Raw genomic sequence first — 21,665 nt, 5'->3', positions numbered from 1 at the left:
GAAGTGGCGGTGCGGTCCCCTACGGCACTGCGTAGGATCCTACGGTCTTGGCGTGCATCCGTGCGTCGCTGCGGTCCGGTCCCAGGTCTACGGGCACGTGCACCTTCCGCCGACCACTGGCGACAACATCGATGTATTGTGGAGACCTCACGCCCCACGTGTTGAGCAATTCGGCGGTACGTCCACCCGGCCTCCCGCATGCCCACTATACGCCCTCGCTCAAAGTCCGTCAACTGCACATACGGTTCACGTCCACGCTGTCGCGGCATGCTACCAGTGTTAAAGACTGCGATGGAGCTCCGTATGCCACGGCAAACTGGCTGACACTGACGGCGGCGGTGCACAAATGCTGCGCAGCTAGCGCCATTCGACGGCCAACACCGCGGTTCCTGGTGTGTCCGCTGTGCCGTGCGTGTGATCATTGCTTGTACAGCCCTCTCGCAGTGTCCGGAGCAAGTATGGTGGGTCTGACTCACCGGTGTCAATGTGTTCTTTTTTCCATTTCCAGGAGTGTATTCTAATGTTTATTATCTTCTCAGTTTTAGCTTCTTCATCTCCTTCGCATCTTCTGCAAATTACTGAAAGATCCAGGGTGGAATAATGACAATACTATTATGAAAAAGACAGTTCCTACTCGCCATATGGCGGAAACGCCGAGTCGCAGATAGGCGCAAGACAAACACTGTCAAGTAAAGCTTTCTTCAGCCAAACAGATCTTCACAGAATTTTACACCCCCCCCCCCCGACACACACACACACACACACACACAAACCAATGTCTCTGGCTGCCAAGACCGGACTGTGAGTAGCAGTGCATGATGATCGCAATCTGGCCTTGGCAGCCACGGACTGTGGTCACGTGTGTGTGAATTTCATTTGTGTGAGTGTGTATGTATATTGTCTAATCCTGATGAAGGCCTGTTTGGCCGAAAGTTCTGTTTGAGAGTCTTAGATCTTCCTCACTGCGACTCAGCATCTCCACTATATGGTGAGAAGCAACTATCCTTTTTATAATATTGTCAAACACTAGTCTTCCTTTTCTTAATGCCGTGATATGACAAAGCAATCCACTATTCCAAAGCACACAACTGCTTTTGTTGTTATAACCAGTGCTTGATTCGTGATGATGTGCTGTACTGATACCTCCAATTTTTTTAAAAAAAAAGCATTAAAATAACGTTTTAAAATATTAAAAAAAAACTTCCTGGTAGGTCGCAGTTCTGGAACCTCTTTTTCTACAAATATAGCGCTGTTTATAGCTGTTGCTACTTCTGATTGTTTTACTTGTATTTCTTCAAGAGTATGTCACATACAAAAGACCGAATGAAACTGAACGTATCTAGAAGAAACTGTTGTAAATAAGTGTTCGTTTTCATAGGCCATTATATATTCTCAGAGACTGACGGTGATGTGTGGAAAGAATCAAGAAAAAAGAACTGAACAGATGACAAATAAGATGCTGTGTATCAGTGCCTGAATGTGCTATAACTGGCTCATTATACCTTATTCCGAACATATAAAACCTTAATCTTTGATGAAGTTTCTAGGACAGCTTCAATATTGCTGGAAATTAAGCAGTCGAACGACTGGTTCAGTAATATCTGACTGCAAACCCGAAACTTCATGGAATATTTTCTACAGTAAGTGAGAAATCCGGGTTCAAGTCGCGGTCCAGCAGTAATTTTCACATGTCACTAATAGATATTACATATATACCTAATACAGCTGATATCGAAGAATTCACAGTAAGCGAACAAATTCTGAATAATTGAATATATTATACAAAATGTTCAACATTCCATGCAGAGCCAATCACAAAATATTTTAATTTCATACTTTTCAAAGCTTTACTTTTGAAGAAATGTAAGCAACCCATTAAAAATGTATTATCCTTGGACTTATTACTGGATAGACCAATGACCTCTTTTTCCCAAAAGCGCATGTGCCCTGAATGTACATCTACACTTACGTAATTATTCTGTAATCTCTTTCTTTGGGTGGGGGTTGAGAGAAGGGATTCTAAGCAACAAACTTATATAAAATCGGACAGTATAACATATGTAAGGGACATAACTCCTCTTGCAAATTAATTTTACTGTAATTGTTTTTAACGTCTTCCTAAAAAAAAAATCACATTCATTACAACAGTAACGTCAGCACACGAGATACAAGTGTATCCACTTCAATAAATATTTTATGATAGTCTGTTTTCGTAGTGGAATGTAAACCACTTCATTTTCTTAAAGTGTTCCTATGATACTACAATAATACATTACCAGACACGTTAATTTGGCACAAATGGTAAAATAAAAAATAATGATCTTTGGGATTGGCCATGGCCTATCCTTAGTAACCATCACAGAATGTATAGAGTGGTGGCAGAGAACATTTGGCTGTGCAATCCTGTAGTGGTTCTGGTGTGATACTGAATTTGTGAGGTGTTTCTGAAAATAAATCAAAGTTACATTGAATGAGTTATCAAATATTTTTTTTATCGAACTTGACAGTAATAGAAAGAACAAACATAAGTATAATGGCATCATTACATGTCATATTAGAAAAGAATTAAGCAGGTACTGATTAGTAACATGAATTTTGGATGTAGCATACATCACTGTTACCAGTGCAGTACAAATCAAAATTAAGTTCCTAGGAGAAAAAACTCCTGTATTTGTGGAAATATTACGTTGTAAGTGGGCAGCTGGAATAGTGATGCTAGTGTTTACCAATAGTCATTTTGTAGGTGTATCCTCATGGCATTAAGCATTCTAACAGTACCTTCACAATATATACATTTACTAATAAGGCTTGGGATAAATAAACCATCACAATTTGAAAAGAATAATGATTTCTTCCATTCAGACATGATATTCTGTACATCCCATTGAGAAGGTGAATCTACAGGGCTATGGAACAAGTCAAGGTACCCATTAACAAAAGACAAGCAAACATACTTAAGCTGTACACTATATTAACAATAAACTATGACATACTGTTTAATACTAGTTCTGTTTATGCCAGTTAAATATGTTCTTGTGAATTAGAGAGAAAGCTGCATCTACTTCAATTACATTAGGTAGCTGCAGGTTCTCTTACCGGGAATTTAATATTTACTTGATTAATCAGGAATTTCTCAAAGAAAATTGTAACCTAAATATGTAATTGCATAGGACGGATTTCAATGCACTACTTGCCATCCAGCTAAAAGAAGATTCAAATCCTTGCACTAAGATAATTAGTAGAAGGAGCGGCTAATGAAGTATGTTTTAAATTTTGAATTAACTGAGATAACCAATTACTTGCTGTGTGTTATATGGGAGCTTCTCGAATATCTTCACACCACAGTACATAACTCCGTAGTAAATCCTAGATAAGGATGCAGAGTTTACACAAAAGTAATATTTCTGTCTTTTATTGATAATGTAGATCACAGTTCAGCTTGAACAGATTTTTCACAACCACAATACGCTTTGACTAAAATAACTCTGTTATTGTGGCAGTGGCTAGGAGTCAGCTGACAGTAGTTCTTCCTTGGCACCTACGTGCTCGCTATAATGATTGATTTTTAGGTACCACACAACTTTCCCAGGCACAGTAGGATACACTGGAAGGGGAAAGTTAACTGTTGCCTTAACAACCATCCACACTGATGTACTTCCCACTGGCGCTGATGATGCCAACAGTAAAAATAATCTGGATGTATGTTTTGCTGCATTAAGAAATAGATGTAAATATTACTTAACAGAAACATGAACAGTGACAGAGACCAATATGTTCATTGTTATTGTGACTTCATAGGTCTTCCCAGCTTAAGTATTTAAACTCTCTTCAGATTTTCTGCAAATCCTCTAATCAACTGTCTTCAATATTTCGCTGATCCGACTGTTCGCCATCTTCAGAAGAACGCTGCTGCTGCCGAGTCCGGCTGAGAACTGATGCCAAGGCTGCAAATCGCTGTCCTATAGGTTCATTATAGTTACTTTTATGCTAGTGAGCTAGACACTAACCTGTAAATGGCTAGTTTGTAGCCATAAATGCAAATAAGACAAAGAATGAGAGTGTAAAACCACTGTAATCTACACCATTTTGATAGAAGCTGACCAGCAGTGCTTGGAAAAAAAATGGTTCAAATGGCTCTGAACACTATGGGACTTAACATCTATGGTCATCAGTCCCCTAGAACTTAGAACTACTTAAACCTAACTAACCTAAGGACATCACACAACACCCAGCCATCACGAGGCAGAGAAAATCCCTGACCCCGCCGGGAATCGAACCCGGGAACCCGGGCGCGGGAAGCGAGAACGCTACCGCACGACCACGAGATGCGGGCAGTGCTTGGAACATGGCATTATTTTTAATTAATCAAATCACACATAAACCATATGAGAAGAACAAAATCAGTCTATATAAAGGGATCTATTGCCGAAATAATTATAAAAGATAGATTAGCATGACAAAAAGTTGTGATTCCACTCATCTATTTTGACCAGTGATATCATGGTGGCATACACATTTATTTAAACATGTGAAGTATTTAACTCCAGTAACAGAATGAAACTAACAATACAGCCACATGAAGAAGGGGTTTCGGATGGGGACCAACTAAATATACGACAGTAACAATAATGAAATCACTGCAAAAATAATATTCGGTCAAAAATCTAGCACACGAAATTCTCAAAATTTAACACAAGAAAAAAAATTGCAATGACAATAACTATTGGTATGTAAATTCTACGTGACCTATATATTTCAAATGAAGACCGCAATACCAGTAAGCCATACACAACTCATAAACTTAATACAGTAGAACCTTTCTAATCCGTCACCTTCGGGACCGGGACCATGGTTGGAACAAAAAAAAGGTCTGATTATCCGAAAATCTAATATTTATTGAAAAAAACATAAAAAGACATTTGGTACAAAAATTAAACGATTTAAGAGCTAAAAGACGTCTACAGTAATAAAAAACGATGTTTTTTACACAGTGTTAAACAATATTAACTAAGAAACGTCTCCACACACTATAATATGTATTGGTTTTAAAAGGAAAAACGACAAACAAATTACAGTACTGTACTGTACTTAATAACGTATAAACGATATATACCGTAAACTAAAAAAATGTTTATAGCACTGTATATGAAAAAGAATTTTTTTACAAAGAAATAAACTACTGTAAGCTGGATTCTGCTCGATGTATTGAAGGGTGATGACAAAAGCGTTTTTTGCATCGTTGTGTGAAATCCGGGTGTGGGGATCGTCTTCGCCATCCGAGTCCTCATTCACAGTTTCCTGGATAACAGCGGCACTAATTTGGTCGTCATTGAGCTCTTCAAAAGTGTCACAGTCTTTGTCACATTCGTTGATCCACTCTTCAACTTCATTGGCAGGTACGTTCGGCTCCAGAGATTGTAGATCTGTAACGATTTCCAGTGTGTCGTTCTTTTGCTCAGCTTCGGTATGCTCATTTTCAGTCATAACTTGTGGCCAAAGCTTACGCCACGATTTCGGCAGTGTGTCAGGTTTTAGTTCATCCCATGCTACAGCGGATTCATTTGAAGCTGCGAGCGCTTTTGTTGGCTACATTTTAAAGTTCAGCCTGTCTCGTCGGTGTTACACACTTGGCAGAGCAACAGTTCATTTTCTTCTACAATTTCTTGAAACCTAACAGAAAACTCCTTAGCAGCTGCGGCATCGGCAGATAGTTTTTCACCGGAAATAGAAACAAATCGGACACCATGACAAGTTTTCCAACGATCAATGCAGCCTTCACTGGCAGCAAATTTACTTTCGGCTTCCAGTTTTTTGTACAAAACTGTCGCTTTTTCTTTGAGAATTGGCCCATATATTGGAGTTCCTTTCCTTCCTTCTTCACAAAACCACATCCACAATGCGTTATCAAGCAATTCAAGTTTCGGCTTTTATAATGATTTGCGATTCTTCAGAGTGTTGTCACCATCAATCGTAACTGTATAGGATTCAATGTCTTTCCAATTCTTCCTCCAATCCTTAATTGTCGTAACACCTACATTCAGTTCCTTTACAATATTTTTGGAGCGATTCTCCTTCGTCCAGTCTTTGTAGCACTGCTAATTTTTCATTTAGTGAAAGAGTTACGTATTTACATTTGAATCCAGACACGTTGAAAAACAGACAACTGTACACACAATGAATCTACAGTAATAAGTACTGTAGAGAACACGGAATAAAGCAAACAACGACGTTTTATAATCCTAACAAAGGATAAAACTGCACAATAACGTACAGTATAACAATATGCACAACGATAGACACCGCAACAATGGCCCAGCAGCCGTCCAGTCAGTGACAAGTCGGTACAGGCTCGCGAGCCTCAGCATGGTCGGACTAACCGGAGTGACGGACCACCCAAGGTTGGATTAGAGGGGTTCTACTGTACCGCAATTTTCACTTCTCCTGCATAGCTCCAACAAAGCCCTCGACAACAGGAAACAACAAATAACTCTATAACATGATGTTGCAAATTTCCCTTCGCCCATGCAGCTCAAAGGAACCCCTACACACCATGAACTCACAAACAACTCCAAAACCCGAAAACAACCAAAAACCACCACACAAATTCTCAAATCCATTACACACACACACACACACACGCACACACACACACACACACACACATGCACCTAACAGAACAAGCCCATCCACAATCAGTCAAAGTAACTGTAGGTAGAAACTTCCATCACAGGCATTGTATCTTTGCCCATTGCAACAAGATTTGACTTACTCGTAAATTTCTGTATCTTATCCACAACTGACCAAATACTACGATTCACCATCTACAATCACGAACCAACTCAACAACGCCAAGCTCACCATGAAGCCACATACCACATCACAATTACTTCACAGGTCAAAGCAGATGTGTGTAATTGCAACTTTCACTTGACCTGGTACACTCACGTCCTACTCATCCATAACTGAGTTAACAGTCCAAAGCAAATGTTTGTAATGGATGGAGGCTGCTCCACACACAACAAAATCTCAGTGGGCAGCATCATCTGTAGCTGAGCCTATAGGCATGAGTTTACGGTAGTCTCATGCCAGTAAACAGGTGTAAGAGGGACAGTATTGCCAAAGGTATTAAGAGAGGACACAGCAGTAACATTGCAGAATGAGTAACAGGTACCAGATTCTTTGTTAATACCACCACTTTAAATGTAACCTTGCTTCAAGAGAGGTTATTAACTTCTGTGCAATGTAGTAGGTGAGGTACAAACACTGCCTAAAGTGTGATCCAAAACAGAAACACTTCCACCACCACCAACAGCAGCATCAGCACATGACCCTAGGGAAATAACCTTACGTTCAGATAGCAAATAGTGTTGAGACAATGATTGCCAAATGGCAAGAAAAGAGGACTCAGTTATTTAGAAAGTATCTCAATTACTGTTGGAACATTTGTTCAGAAAGAAGCTCAATTACTGTTGGAACATTTGTTCAGAGTGTGTGTGTTTTTGGTACTACCCAAGAAGGTGAGCATGCCTGCTACGCACTTTGAAATCTTTCTGGCCATACTAGCCCACAAGCAAGATTGACGGCCTACTTTTATTCAATCTGTCCCACAGCATAATCTTTTTAAGCAGTGCTGCTAAGATCTAAAAGTTGTCCATTATAACACTGAAATTCTTATACTTCCATCTCAGAGTATTTACTCCCTAATGTTATTTATGGTTAATAATGAAGAGTGAATTTACTAGACACTGATTTGATTTATGAATTTTCTCGATATCAGCTGAGACTTTCATATAAAGTCTTACCTCCCATTTCAGCATCTTGTTTTGCAAATGCAGATTCTCAAAAGTACCTCCATTTTTGCTACAAGTCTCCTTTTGTATTTAGCAAGTTTCATCAATAAATACTTCAGTGGCTGAAAAAAAAAGTTCAGGAACTCTGTTACTCAACAATTCAAAATGTTTAAATGACAGTTAACTTCGAAGAAGTCTTCCAATAGTCAATATAACAGTACTAAGTTGCATACAGCACAGCTGTGTACCTTTTCATATGCACACTGCTATTGAACTAAATGCGCAGTTTATAACACTCGTAATTACAACACTGCACTTGCAGCTTTAATATGTACGTCACAGAATTAAATAAATTACATACATCTGTATTCTGCGAGAAAATGCGATATTCTAGCTGCAAGCATTTAACCGATCAACTTACTTGCCTCCCAGAATGTGAATGTACACTGCGTCTCCTATTCTCTCTCCAACAATTTTGCAATCATTCTGCCTTCCGATTTTCGCCTCTTAGAAATCAGAACAGCCTGAAGCCTGTTGCTGACGTACTACTACAGTTCAATGCAAACTTCGTCTTCAAAGTTAATACTCGCGGCGCCCACGACTGTACGGGCTAACTTCTGCCAACTACTTCGCTTCCCGTGTTTCGCTGTAGCTAAAGTCTTGTTTGCTACGCGTACCATCTCTAGCGCCTCGCGCTTCTCGTTCTTCACTTCTTGAGGTCTTACGCTGCCAGCTTAAAACGGATATGTCAAGTGTAACTTTCAGCGGTCTGGGCATACAACACTACTACTACTACTACTACTACTACTACTACTATTATCTGATCAGGCCCAGTGGACCGCAAGCGTCTACAAGTTTCCTCCTCCACTGTATTCTATCCATTGCTGCTATCCGCCATCCGTTCACATCTATTGACACTTGGTTTACATTTTCATGGGTCTCCCTGGCGGTCTCTTTACTGTAGGTGTGAAATCCAGGAGCTTCCAAGGCTATCTGTGATCCTCCATCCGGGCCACATGGCCGGCCCACTGTATTCGTTTGGTTTTGACAGTTCCTGCTATGTTGGGCTGCTGGTATAGTTCCTCAAGCTCTCGGTTTTATTTGATTCTCCATTCTCCTGTATCTGCATCCAGAGCCGGACCGAAGATCTTCCAAAGCACTTTTCTCTCAAAAACAAGGAGCTTACAGAAGTCCTGTTTCCGGATACTCCATGTCTCACTGCCATATAGAACAACAGGCTGGATCAGTGTTTTGTACAGTCGAATCTTGAACTGTCTGGAGAGATATGTGGACCAAAGCAGTTGTGCTAGGCTGTGGTAAGATCGGTTTCCTGCTTGTATTCTGGCATTGATCTCTGCTTCACATGACGAGTTCTCAGTGAAAAGTGCCCCTAGGTATTTGAATTCTTGCACTCGCTTGTAGGACTGGTCCCCAACCTGCAGTGATTGTAGATGATCAGCAGTCTGACAATGACCACGTGTCATAACGAGGTACTCTATCTTGGCTTCATTTATGTTTAGCCCAAATTTGCTGGCAGCCTCCTTTAGTGCTTTGGTCATTTGCTCCAACTCCTCTTCCGACCTAGAGTGTAAACAGATGTTGTGTGCATAGGCTAAGTATGCCAGTCTCTTTCCTTGGATTCCAGTCCCTTCATACTCTTGGAAGGTCTCGTCTACAATCTTTTCGAGGTCAAATTTTAACAGGATAGGGGACAACCCATCTCCTGGCCTGAGTCCTGTCACAATTTCAAACTCCTCAGTTTCGCGATTTGCCATCTTCACCTTTCCACGTGTTTCGTTCAGACAGATCTTTATCAGATTGATGAGTTTCTCTGCTATGTCAAACTCCTTTAAACAGTTGAGCAGGCTCTTGCGATTTATGCAATCATAGACCTTCTTAAAATCGACGAATAAAATATGCAAATCTTTACCACATTCACACAGTTTATCAGTGAGCTGCCGGAGACTGAAGATGTGACGTACTGTTGACCGTCCTGGTACTCCCCAATCACCGATTCTGCAACTGGCTGAATAGAATAAAACTTGCGAAATTTGAAACAACGGCGTAAGTAAATGAAATCACAGATGATGTGTACAATTGTGTGTGAACTAAAAGTAATTTAAATAGCTGAGATGTGAAGTTCACAAATTAGTAACAGTAGCCTCTTGTGCGTTGAAACACCATCATAAGGCCAAAAGTTTGGAAATGTTGCGATTGCCTTTGCTTACATTACCTCCTTCATCTCATAGATAGCTTGTTGAAAATGACATTCAGTTCTCCAAAACAAGACCAGCTCAGCCGGCCGGAGTGGCCGAGCGGTTCTAGGCGCTACAGTCTGGAACCGCGCGACCGCTACGGTCGCAGGTTCGAATCCTGCCTCGGGCATGGACGTGTGTGGTGTCCTTAGGTTCGTTAGGTTTAAGTAGTTCTAACAAGGGAACCTCCCCATCGCATCCCCCTCAGATTTTGTTATAAGTTGGCACAGTGGATAGGCCTTGAAAAACTGAACACAGATCAATCGAGAAAACAGGAAGAAGTTGTGTGGAACTATGAAAAAATAAGCAAAATATACCAACTGAGTAGTCCATGCGTATGATAGGCAACATCAAGGCTGATGTAAGCTCAGGAGCGCCGTGGTCCCGTGGTTAGCGTGAGCAGCTGCGGGACGAGAGGTCGCCTTTTCCTCGAGTGAAAATTTTAATTTTTTATTTTCAGTTTACGTGACAAACTCTTATGTTTTCATTACTTTTTTGGGACTGATTATCACATCCAGAAGAAAACCTAAATCGGGCTAGGTAGAAGAATCCTTTTACCCATTCGCCAAGTACACAAATTAGGTGTGTCGACAACATATTCCTGTCGTGTGACGCACATGCCGTCACCAGTGGCGTATAGAATATATCAGACGTGTTTTCCTGTGAGGAATCGGTTGACCTACGACCTTGCGATCAAATGTTTTCGGTTCCCATTGGAGAGGCACGTCCTTTCGTCTACTAATCGCACGGTTTTGCGGTGCGGTCGCAAAACACAGACACTAAACTTATTACAGTGAACAGAGACGTCAATGAACGAACGGACAGATAACAACTTTGCGAAAATAAAGAAAGTAAAATTTTCACTCGAGGGAAGACTTGAACCAAGGACCCCTCGATCCGCAGCTACTCACACTAACCACGGTACCACGGGGCTCCTTTGCTCACTGTGTCCTATATGTTGCTTATCTTACACATGGACTACTCAGTTTGTATATTTTGCTTTTTTTTCGTAGTTTCACACAACTTCTTCCTGTTTTCTCGATTGATCTGTGTTCAGTTTTTCAAGGCCTATCCACTGTGCCAACTTATAACTAAATCTGAGGGGGGTGCGATGGGGAGGTTCCCTTGTAAGTTCTAGGGGACTGATGACCTCAGAAGTTAAGTCCCATAGTACTCAGAGCCATTTGGACCATTTTTGGAAGACACACTGAGAGGTAACACAGTTTTCATTAATGTGACGAATATGTAAGGAGAAAGTACCTTGAATAGTTCTCGAAACTTGAAAGTCACTACTACAGGCATTAGAGTTCGAATATTCAAAGAAACGGAGAGCTGACTGGGAGTAATATGCTCTCTTTTTGTAGGAAAATTACTGCAAAGGTCACGTAAATAAAGGTATGTTATCCCTTTGACTGCTGTTGACGAGTTTACTCGTCATGCTACCTGCCGCCCTCTGGGTGCTGACGGCGAGTATAGTCATGGCCGCCGGTTTTGCCCCGGGCGCTGTTGACGAGCCAAGTCGCAGCCGTTTCCCGGCGCCTGGGCGCTGACGACGAACGTAGACGCACCGCTGCGTGAGTGCTGACGACGAGACAGCTGGCACAGCGGACATCCCGCCCCATGCCTCAGCAGTCTTTCGCGGTTCTGGCCGCTAGCCTGTCGTCCAATTCTTTGTGTGTTGTGAGCCTAGGCTTCGCACTACGGTTCACTGTTCACCGGAATTTACTTCAGTGTTCCAGGCGTCCCGTATTTCACAAAGAAAATGGCGAGACGTCGCGGGTGTACTGAGGAAGAAATCATGGAGATTCTTACGAGGAGCGAGAGTGAGGATGAACTACTCGATCTTGAAGAAGCTGATACCTCTTCCACAGAATCGGAAAGCTGTAGTCATAAATAGTCCACGTCAGCAGGGGTGTCAATGCAGTCTCCTGTTTCAACAAGAGGTATTAGTCGTACTGAATATGAAGACTCAAACTGATAGTGAAACACCTACGAAGAAATAACGTGTTAGCCACACATTTGACGCGAAAAAAATGATTTTCCACCAGTTAATCATGGATTTGATGGTACGCTATCGGGACATGTGTGTCAAAAAGGAAATGAGGCAAGTATTCTGTCAATTTTCACGTTACTCTTTACAGAACTGATGAAATATATTTATTCACCAACGAGAGTACCCCAGAAACAGTGCATTCTCGAATATCAAAGTGGAAAGATACTGGATTTGAAGAAAAGTATTGTTTCATAACTGTTTGTCTTCTGATGCCCTGCGTGAAAAAACTGAAAATTAGCGAATAGTGGACCAGAGATGTTTTTCTAAATACTGCAGTTTTTAGCGAACTGATGTCAAGAGACCGCTTTTTGTTACATTTCGGTGACAGCTCTGCTAATACTGGAGGAGACACACTACTGAAAATTAGGAACATTGTCGATAAAGTTAGTACAGCTTTCCGTTGTGCATTTAACGCACGTCAGAAACTCTGCATTGATGCAGGTTTGTTACTATTCAAAGGACGCTTATCTTTCAGAAATTTCATTCCATCGAAACGGAGTACATTCGGGATAAAAACATTTGTGTTATGTGATCGTAAGGCTGGCTATGTTTTAGATTTTCTTGCTTGTACAGGGACATCAACAGAAACTGATTACCACGATTTGGGGAAAATTGGTGAGGCAGTGGCTACACAATAAAGCCATATTTAGAACGTGAACAGACCCTATACCTCGATAATTGGTACTCAAGCCCAGACTTATTTTCCTGGTTTCACAGTCGTGGAACGGACGCATGTAGTACTGTCCGTAAGGGCAGACCCAACATGCCGAAACTTCAGAAGGAATTAGAACGAGGAGATATTCAATTGGTGTTCACCAACACAATGCTTGCTATAATGTGGTGTGACAAAAGGAAAGTGTGGATATTGACCACATGTAACACCGCAGAAATGGTTGACATGGGAAGACTGACAGGAATACTGGAGAGAAAATTAAGAAACCACAAATCATTGCAGAGTATAACTTGAATATGGGAGCAGTTGACCGTTTTCATATGCTGCTTAGCTCTGTCGGATGTATACGAGTGTGAGTGCATCATTGTTTATTGGCCTGTTGGGAACAATCGCCATGTAAAAAAAAATGAGTACACATCTGGCTTGATACCTCTTATGGGGATGTGGAAAACCAAGGGTTGTTAATAAAGAAAATAAACAATGTGTGTGCTTGTTTCTGTTCCTACTTTTATCCTATTACATGTTGCTAACAAACTTTAACTGAAATACCAAGTTGATTATTTCGATTTCAATTTGCCTCTGTTTATTTTGTCAATTTTAATGGTTTTGCTACTTTCCGTAAGTAAAGTATATGTATCCGCTAAAGTCCTGGATAAAACATTCGAGGTACAACTTGGTTTGTAGGGGCATAGGGTATATGCATTTGTAACCCCAATCACAAAGTACAGCTGAAGGGTGAATATTTTACCTTGAGGCATTATCCTGTACATCTTGATGCCTATGTCATAATGTGTATCTAATTATCTTTATTCGTGGGAAAGCAATTTCTAAATAGCCTATTTTCTTCGCTGATTTTGTAACATTCAAATAAAAAAAAGTGCAAACTGACAAATTTGCTACTAGTGATAATATTAAATACAAAACCTAAATATCAGGTTCCCATAATGATTAAAAATTATTCTGTATTTAATGTTTTTCATGTAAAAATGCTGGATACTGCGAGTTACATAATATATTAAGGAAGTTGTACAAGACAGTTGCACCCTAGTTTCCTATTCATTTAACAATGAATTTCGTCAAACAGCTGTGCAATTTGAGAAGTTATTTCATTTTATTTTTGCTACCAATTTTGGCAATTCAGTATGCCATCTTCAGGCCCCATAATAATTTCTCAAAAACTATCGACATTGGCATACTGAGGTCATCTACGAGGATGTCGTGAATTCTCAACTGCTTCCTTCAAAGATTTGACAACTCCAAGTCGCAGTCAAGTCTTCAAGGAAAGGACTTGAGAATACACAACATCCAGAAACAGATGGTCGTTGTATGTCAATACCGATAGTTTTTGAAAAGTGCATATGTGGCATCAAGATGGCATATTTAATGGCCAAAACTGGTTGCAAAAATAAAATTAAGTAAGTTCTCAAATTGCACGGCTGTTTAGTGAATTTCATTATTAAATATTTGACCAGCTACCATCCCACATCCACAACTGATCGACAGAAACAGTTTCATTTGGTCAGAAGACAATTAAATTTAAACAAATATTTTCTTGAGCATGCTGGGACCATTTTATAAATGGTTCTACATCCACTGACTATTATATCAAATGCTTGTTGATAGCAAATATTGGAATTAAGTATAGACAATTGAAAATAATGAAGATACAGACATATATTTTATACCCATCAAAAGCAACACCGACAACCTGTACTGATGCACAAATCTCTCAGGGTATCGCACTGTTACAAGCGTTGGCTGTAACTGTAATTACTTACTCAGGAAAGCTGTATACGTTTTGTTGTAAGGAACAACTTACATACATTTGAACCTCCTTAGGATCATGAACCATGGACCTTGCAGTTGGTGGGGAGGCTTGTGTGCTTTAGTGATACAAATAGCTGTACCATAGGTATCTGTTGAGAGGGCAGACAAACGTGTGGTTCCTGAAGAGGAGCAGCAGCCTTTTCAGTTGTTTCAGGGCCAACAGTCTGGATGATTGACTAATTTGGCCTTGTAACATTAAACAAAACGACTTTGCTGTGCTGGTACTGCGAACAGCTGAAAGCAAGGGGAAGCTACAGCCGTAATTTTTCCCAAAGGCATGTAGCTTTACTGAATGGTTAAATGATGATGGCGTCCTCTTGGGTAAAACATTCTGAAGGTAAAATAGTCCCCCATTCGGATCTCCAGGTGGGGACTACTTAGGAGGGCGTCGTTATCAGGAGAAACAAAACAAGCGTCCTACGTATCGGAGTGTGCAGTGTCAGATCCCTTAATCGAGTAGGTAGGTTAAAAAATTTAAAAAGGGATATGGATAGGTTAAAGTTAGATATAGTGGAAATTAGTGAAGTTGGGTGGCAGGAGGCTCAAGACTACTGGTCAGGTGAATACAGGGTTATAAATACAAAATCAAACAGGGATAATGCAGGAGTAGGCTTAATAATGAATAAAAAAATAGGAGCGCGGGTAAGCTACTATGAACAGCATAGCAAAATCCTTATTGTAGCCAAGATAGACACAAAGCCTGTGCCTACCACAGTAGTACAAATTTATATGTCCACTAGCTCCGCAGATGACAAAGAGATTGAAGAAATGCATGATGAGATAGAAGTCATTCAGATACTGAGGGGAGACAAAAATTTAACAGTCATGGGAGACTGGAATTCGATAGAAGGAAAAGCAGAGAAGGAAAAGTATTAGGTGAATATGGAATGGGGGTAAGGAATGAAAGAGGAAGCCTCCTGGTAGAATTTTGCACACAGCATAATTTAATCATAGCTAACGTTTGGTTTAAGAATCATGGGAAAAGGTTGTATACGTGTAACAGGCCTGGAGACACTGGAAGGTTTCCAATAGATTATATAATGGCAAGACAGAGATTTAGGAACCAAGAATTGTAAGACATTTCCAGGGGCAGATGTGGACTCTGACTACGATTTATTGGTTATGAACTGTAGACTAAAACTGAAGAAACTGCAAAAAGGTAGGAATTTAAGGGATGGGACCTGGATAAACTGAAAGAACCATAGGTTGTAGAGAGTTTCAGAGAGAGCATTAGGGAACGATTGACAAGAATGAGGGAAAGAAATACAGTAGAATAATAATGGGTAGCTTTGAGAGATGAAACAGCGAAGGCAGCAAAGGATCAAGTAGGTCCTTTCACGTTTCCGCTTCACTGTCACATCGGAAACAATTGATCTAGGGATGTTTAGGAGCGTGGAAATCTCGCGTACAGACATATGACACAAGTGACACCCAATCACCTGACCATGTTCGAAGTCCATGAGTTCCGCCGAGTGCCCCATCCTGCTCTCTCCCCATGTCTAATGATTACTGGAGTCGCTGTTATGGAGTACCTGGCAGTAGGTGGCAGCACATCACTAGGGGTTAAGATACATACTGCATGCAGGAAAATTTAGGAGACCTTTGGAGAGAACAGCATCACTTGTATGAATATCAAGAGCTCAGATGGAGAACCAGAGAAGGGAAAGTAGAAAGGTGGAAGGAGTGTATAGAGGGTCTATATCTGGGCAATGTACTGGAGGGCAATATTATGGAAATGGGAGAGTATGTAGATGAAGATGAAATTGGAGATATGATACTACGTGACGAGTTTGACAGAGCACTGAAAGATCCGAGTTGAAACAAGGCCTCGGGACTAGACAACATCCCATTAGAACTACTGGTAGCCTTGGGGAGCCAACCCAGAAGAAACTCTACCATCTGGTGAGCAAGATGTATGAGGCAGGCGAAATATCCTCAGACTTCAAGAAGAATATAATAATTCAAATCCCAAGAAGAAAACAGCTGTTGACGTGTGAAAATTACCGAACTATCAGTTTAATAAGTCACAGCTGCAAAATACAAAATACTAACACAAATTCTTTAGAGATGAACTGGTAGAAGCCGAACTTGGAGAAGATCAGTTTGGATTCCGTAGAAATGTTGGAACACGTGAGGCAATATGACCCTCTGTCTTATCTTAGAAGATAGATCAAGGAAAGGCAAACCCACGTTTCTAGTATTTCTAGACTTAGAGAAAGCTTTTGACAATGTTGACTGGAATATTCTCTTTCAAATTTTGGAGGTTTCAGGGGCCAAATACAGGGAATGAAAGGCTATTTATTATTTGTGCAGAAACCATGTGGCAGTTATAAGAGTCATGGGACATGGAAGGGAAGCAGTGATTGCAAAAGGAGTGAGGCAGTGTTGTAGCCTATCCCCAAGGTTATTCAATCTGTATATTGAGCAAGCCGTAAAGGAAACAAAAGAAAAATGTGGAGTAGGAATTAAAATCCATGGAGAAGAAATAAAAACTTTGAGTTTCGCAGATGACATTATAATTCTGTCAGAGACAGCAAAGGACCAGGAAGAGCAATTGAACGGAATGGACAGTGTCTTGAAAGGAGGATATAAGATGAACATCAACAAAAGCAAAACGAGGATAATGGAGTGTAGTCGAACTAAATCGGGTGATGCCGAGGGAATTAAATTAGGAAATCAGACACTTAAAGTAGTAGAAGAGTTTTGCTATTTGGGGAACAAAATAACTGATGTTGGTCGAAGTAGAGAGGACATAAAATGTAGACTGGCAGGGGGAAGGAAAACGTTTCTGGGAAAGAGAATTTTGTTAACATCGAGTATAGATTTAAGTGTCAGGAAGTTTTTTCTGAAAGTATTTGTATGGAGTGTAGACATGTATGGAAGTGAAACATGGACGATAAATAGTTTGAACACGAAGGGAATAGAGGCTTTCGAAATGTGGTGCTACAGAAGAATGCTGAAGATTAGATAGATAGATCATGTAACTAATGAGGAGGTACTGAGTAGATTTAGGGAGAAGAGGAATTTGTGGTACAATTTGATTAGAAGAAGGGATCAATTGGTAGGACATGTTCTGAGGCATCAAGGGATCACTAATTTATTATTGGAGGGCAGAGTGGAGGATAAAAATTGTAGAGGGACACCAAGGGATGAATACACTAAGCAGATTCAGAACGTTGTAGGTTGCAGTAGGTACTTCGAGATGAAGAAGCTTCCACAGGATAGGGTAGCATGGAGAGCTGCATCAAACCAGTCTCTGATCTGAAGACCACTACAAAAACAGCAGTGTAGTTGAGCCTTGGTGCACATCTGCAATTTTTGTCTCACCCACTTCCCTCCAGTACCAAACTGACTTGACAATTGCCTAATGCCTCAAGATGCGTCCTATCAGTCAGTCACATCTTGTAGTCAAGTTGTGCTGTTAATTTCTCTTATTACCAACTTGATTCAGTACCACCTCTTTAGTTATCTGGTGTACCCATGTAATCTTCAGTATTCTTCAGTAACTCTAAGTTTCTTACACAAATGAATTTTCAGGTTGTGTAAACACCTGTTTTATCTGCCTAAATGAACAATGACATAACAAGATTGAATACGCATTTTGTTGTGATGGCTGATCTGTAGTGCAGCCCGAGCTCTTGGTTAGGCTGGAAGGTGACAGTTTTGTTGCAAGGTGGCAAAACTGAATGTGGAAGCAGCGTGTGAAGAGTAAAATAACTTGTCCCATACCTGTGTAGATAGTATTGTACTAGTGCATGGGTAGAGAAAGTACATGCAGAACTAGTGGGGAGGATCATAGAGGCTTTGGAAGCTCAGTTGTCATTGAAGGAACTGCTGTGTCATGACCAGTCCATAAGAGAGTCATGGTTGGACAATTTCTTGGAGACTGGGCGAAGTTGGAGATGTGTATGTCATCTGCCACATAGTCCTGCAGCCAGTGAGGGACAAATAGGCGTCAGCCCACACAGGGGACAATGATGTTGCCATTTTCATTCATAGTGGCTGTGATATTGTTTCCGTCAGTGTAGCCAGTTACGTAGAAGGAGTGAATGAGGGAGATGTGGATGGTAGATGACTCATTGTGAGGCCAAAGGGGCCGGCCAATGTGAAGATTGTGCTGTTGCAGCGTTGGATAGATAGGTCTGTGAAACTGGTAGATGAAGGCTGTAACGACATAGGGGAATTGCGTAAATTGATTACCTCTGCCAGAGAAGTTTCACACAAAGCACTTGTGTCATGTCTTGGTTAGAATATTAGTGAGGGTCATCATTACCTGCAGCAAGAACCTCGTCATGCATCTGCTCCCTTGTTAAATCCATGATCGGAGGAAGGTACTCATTCAGTGTCCAAGCTGATTTAACTCTGTTGATGGAAACCGTTTGACATTTCCCATTAGAAAGGATGTCGATTGTGTTTTTTGCACAGCTGGGTACCCCATGCAGACTGGAGAAGGAGGTTGGAGGGCTGCCCAGATTGTGTTGCCATGTATCATGATGAACTTACAATGTGCCAGATCACACATGGCAGGGTTTCAGGACGCTGGGCCGGCGTGCATATAGTAGTGACGTGTGAGCAGACATGCTTGACTCGAGCAGGAATCTTGTTCTGAGATGCGAGTTCATTGCCTTCAACGAACTCTGACGGCAGCGCTAGAGGCTAGCTAGAGAGGATATCAGCAAAGGAGTTGTCCAGGTCATCTTTGTTAGCTAAACGGATGCCTAGTAAGAGCCATGGCAGCGCCTCTAACCAGGAACTGCTGTGGCAGATGATCGTGACTTTAAGTGTATGATGCCAAGATTCAACTAGTCTGTTGCTCTGGGGGTGGTATACAGTTCTATGGAACTTGTCGACACTGCACAAGTTACGTAACATGGTAAAGAGTAGAGATTCAAGCTGGTCTCCCTGGTTGGTAGTGATGGAAGAGGGGCATCCTAAGCACGAAATCCAACTGATAATGAAATCACATGCGACAGAATCAGCCAGGATGTCCAAAAGAGGAGTGGCCTCGACCGATCTAGTTGCTGATCACTGGCTTAAAGGATGTATCTGAACCCCTCAGGTGGGAGAATAAGACCCATGATGTCATGGTGCACATGTCAAAACTGTCCCTTTGGTTTGGCAAATTTATGGAGGCTTAGAATCCCAGCTGACCTAGTTTTGTTGTCATGATGTGTACGTGCGAGTGCATATGTACCAGTCATTCTTCACGCCAGGCCAAACAAAATTTGTAACTTTCGTGTCTGTCTGGATGTGTAAGGCCATGGATAGCTGAGAAAACTGGCGATGGAGAGGACCTGGAGGAAGGGAGTGGAGGTTACCAGTAGACATGTCACATAGTATCAGATATGAGATGTCAGGGAGGCAGTGGGAAACCGAGGTCAGCGCTGAGTTGGGGTCCTGTTGAAAATTTTGAAGTTCAGCATCGTACGCTTGGGGATGAGCCAGTTCATCCCAGTCCAGTGGAGAAGTGATGGAGATCACTCGTTACAGATAATCCATGATTGCATTGTCATACTGGCCAAGTAAGTCCATGGAGGAACGTCCTGCGCAGCGCTGTGAATAGCGTCAGCGAATGGTTTATGATCAGACCTCACGCTCTCCATTGTCATCACTGAAGTATCTTATGGCCTTGTAAACCACAAATAATTTCCAGTCAAAAGCTGACCAGCTGTGTTGAGAACCCATGAGTTTTCCTGAGGAAAACCGAAGTCCTTTTGTTGTGTCACCGTCATGCTTTTGTAGAACTGCGCCAACCAGAGTGTCACTTTTGTCAGCTGTGATGGAGATGCAAGCATTCGGTAGTGGGCGCACGAGCTTTACAGTCTTCGACAGTTCAGTCTTAAGTGCATTGAGTTTCAATCATTTCGTCTGACCACTGTAGCTTCTGTGTGCCAGAGGGGTTTTTACTGGCCAAAGCATGTGTCAGTGGGGTCTGGAGAGAGGTGATGTGGGGCACATGCCTATGATAAAAATTTACCATGCTGAGAAAACGATTCAAATCACGGTAGGTCGTAGGTAACAGAATGTTGTTGATAATTGCCACACAGTCAGATGTTGAGCAGATGCCCTCAGCAGCGATGCTAAGGCTGAGGAAGGTGACACCACTCGGAGTTTAATTGTCATTTACCGTGGTGGTCTCTATATACATATATGATTTGGCAGACAGGGTGGGCAGCATTCTGCGGTTGTTTCTGACGATACCGTAGTGTATGGTAAGGGATCGAAGTTGAGTGACTGTAGGAAGAGACAAGACGGTTTAGACAAAATTTCTAGTTGGTGTGATGAATGGCAGCTAGCCCTAAATGCGCAAAAATGTAAGTTAATGCAGATGAGTAGGAAGAACAAATCTGTAATGTTCGAATACAGTATTACTAGTGTCCAACTTGACACAATCAAGTCGTTTAAATATCTGCGTGTAACGTTACAAACCGTTACGAGGTGGAAAGAGCATGTGACAACTGTGGTAGGAAAGGCAAATAGTCGACTTCAGTTTATTGGGAGAATTTTAGGAGAAACTGGCTCAACTGTAAAGGAGACCGCATATAGAACGCTGGTGGGACCTATTCTTAAGTACTACTCGAGTGTTTGGGATCTGTACCACGTCAGATTTAAGGAAGACATCGAAGCAATTCAGAAGAGGGCTGCTAGATTTGTTACCGATGGTTTAAGTGTTACGTAGATTCTTTGGGAACTGAAATGGGAATCCCTGAATGGATGGTGGCGTTTTTTTCGGGAATCACTACTGAGAAAAACTTAGAAAACTGGCATTTGAAGCTGACTGCCGAACGATTCTGCTCCCGCCAACATGTATCGTCCATAAGGAGCATGAATATAAGGTATGAGAAATTAGGCTTCTTGGGGAGGCATACAGATAGTCGTTTTCCCCTCATTCTATTTTCGAGTGGAACAGGAGGGAAATGACAGATAGTGATACACAGCAGCCTCCGCCACGCACCTTACGGTGGCTTGGGGAGTATCTATGTAGCTATGGATGGAGATGTAGTTTCCATTCTCAGCGAGTGCAATCAGAACCTTGGGACACATATGTTCCTCAGTGGAAGGGGGAA

The sequence above is a fragment of the Schistocerca nitens genome, chromosome 11, assembly GCF_023898315.1.
Source record: "Schistocerca nitens isolate TAMUIC-IGC-003100 chromosome 11, iqSchNite1.1, whole genome shotgun sequence".
Lineage (NCBI taxonomy): Eukaryota > Metazoa > Arthropoda > Insecta > Orthoptera > Acrididae > Schistocerca > Schistocerca nitens.
Note: the sequence above shows the minus strand (reverse complement) of the source record.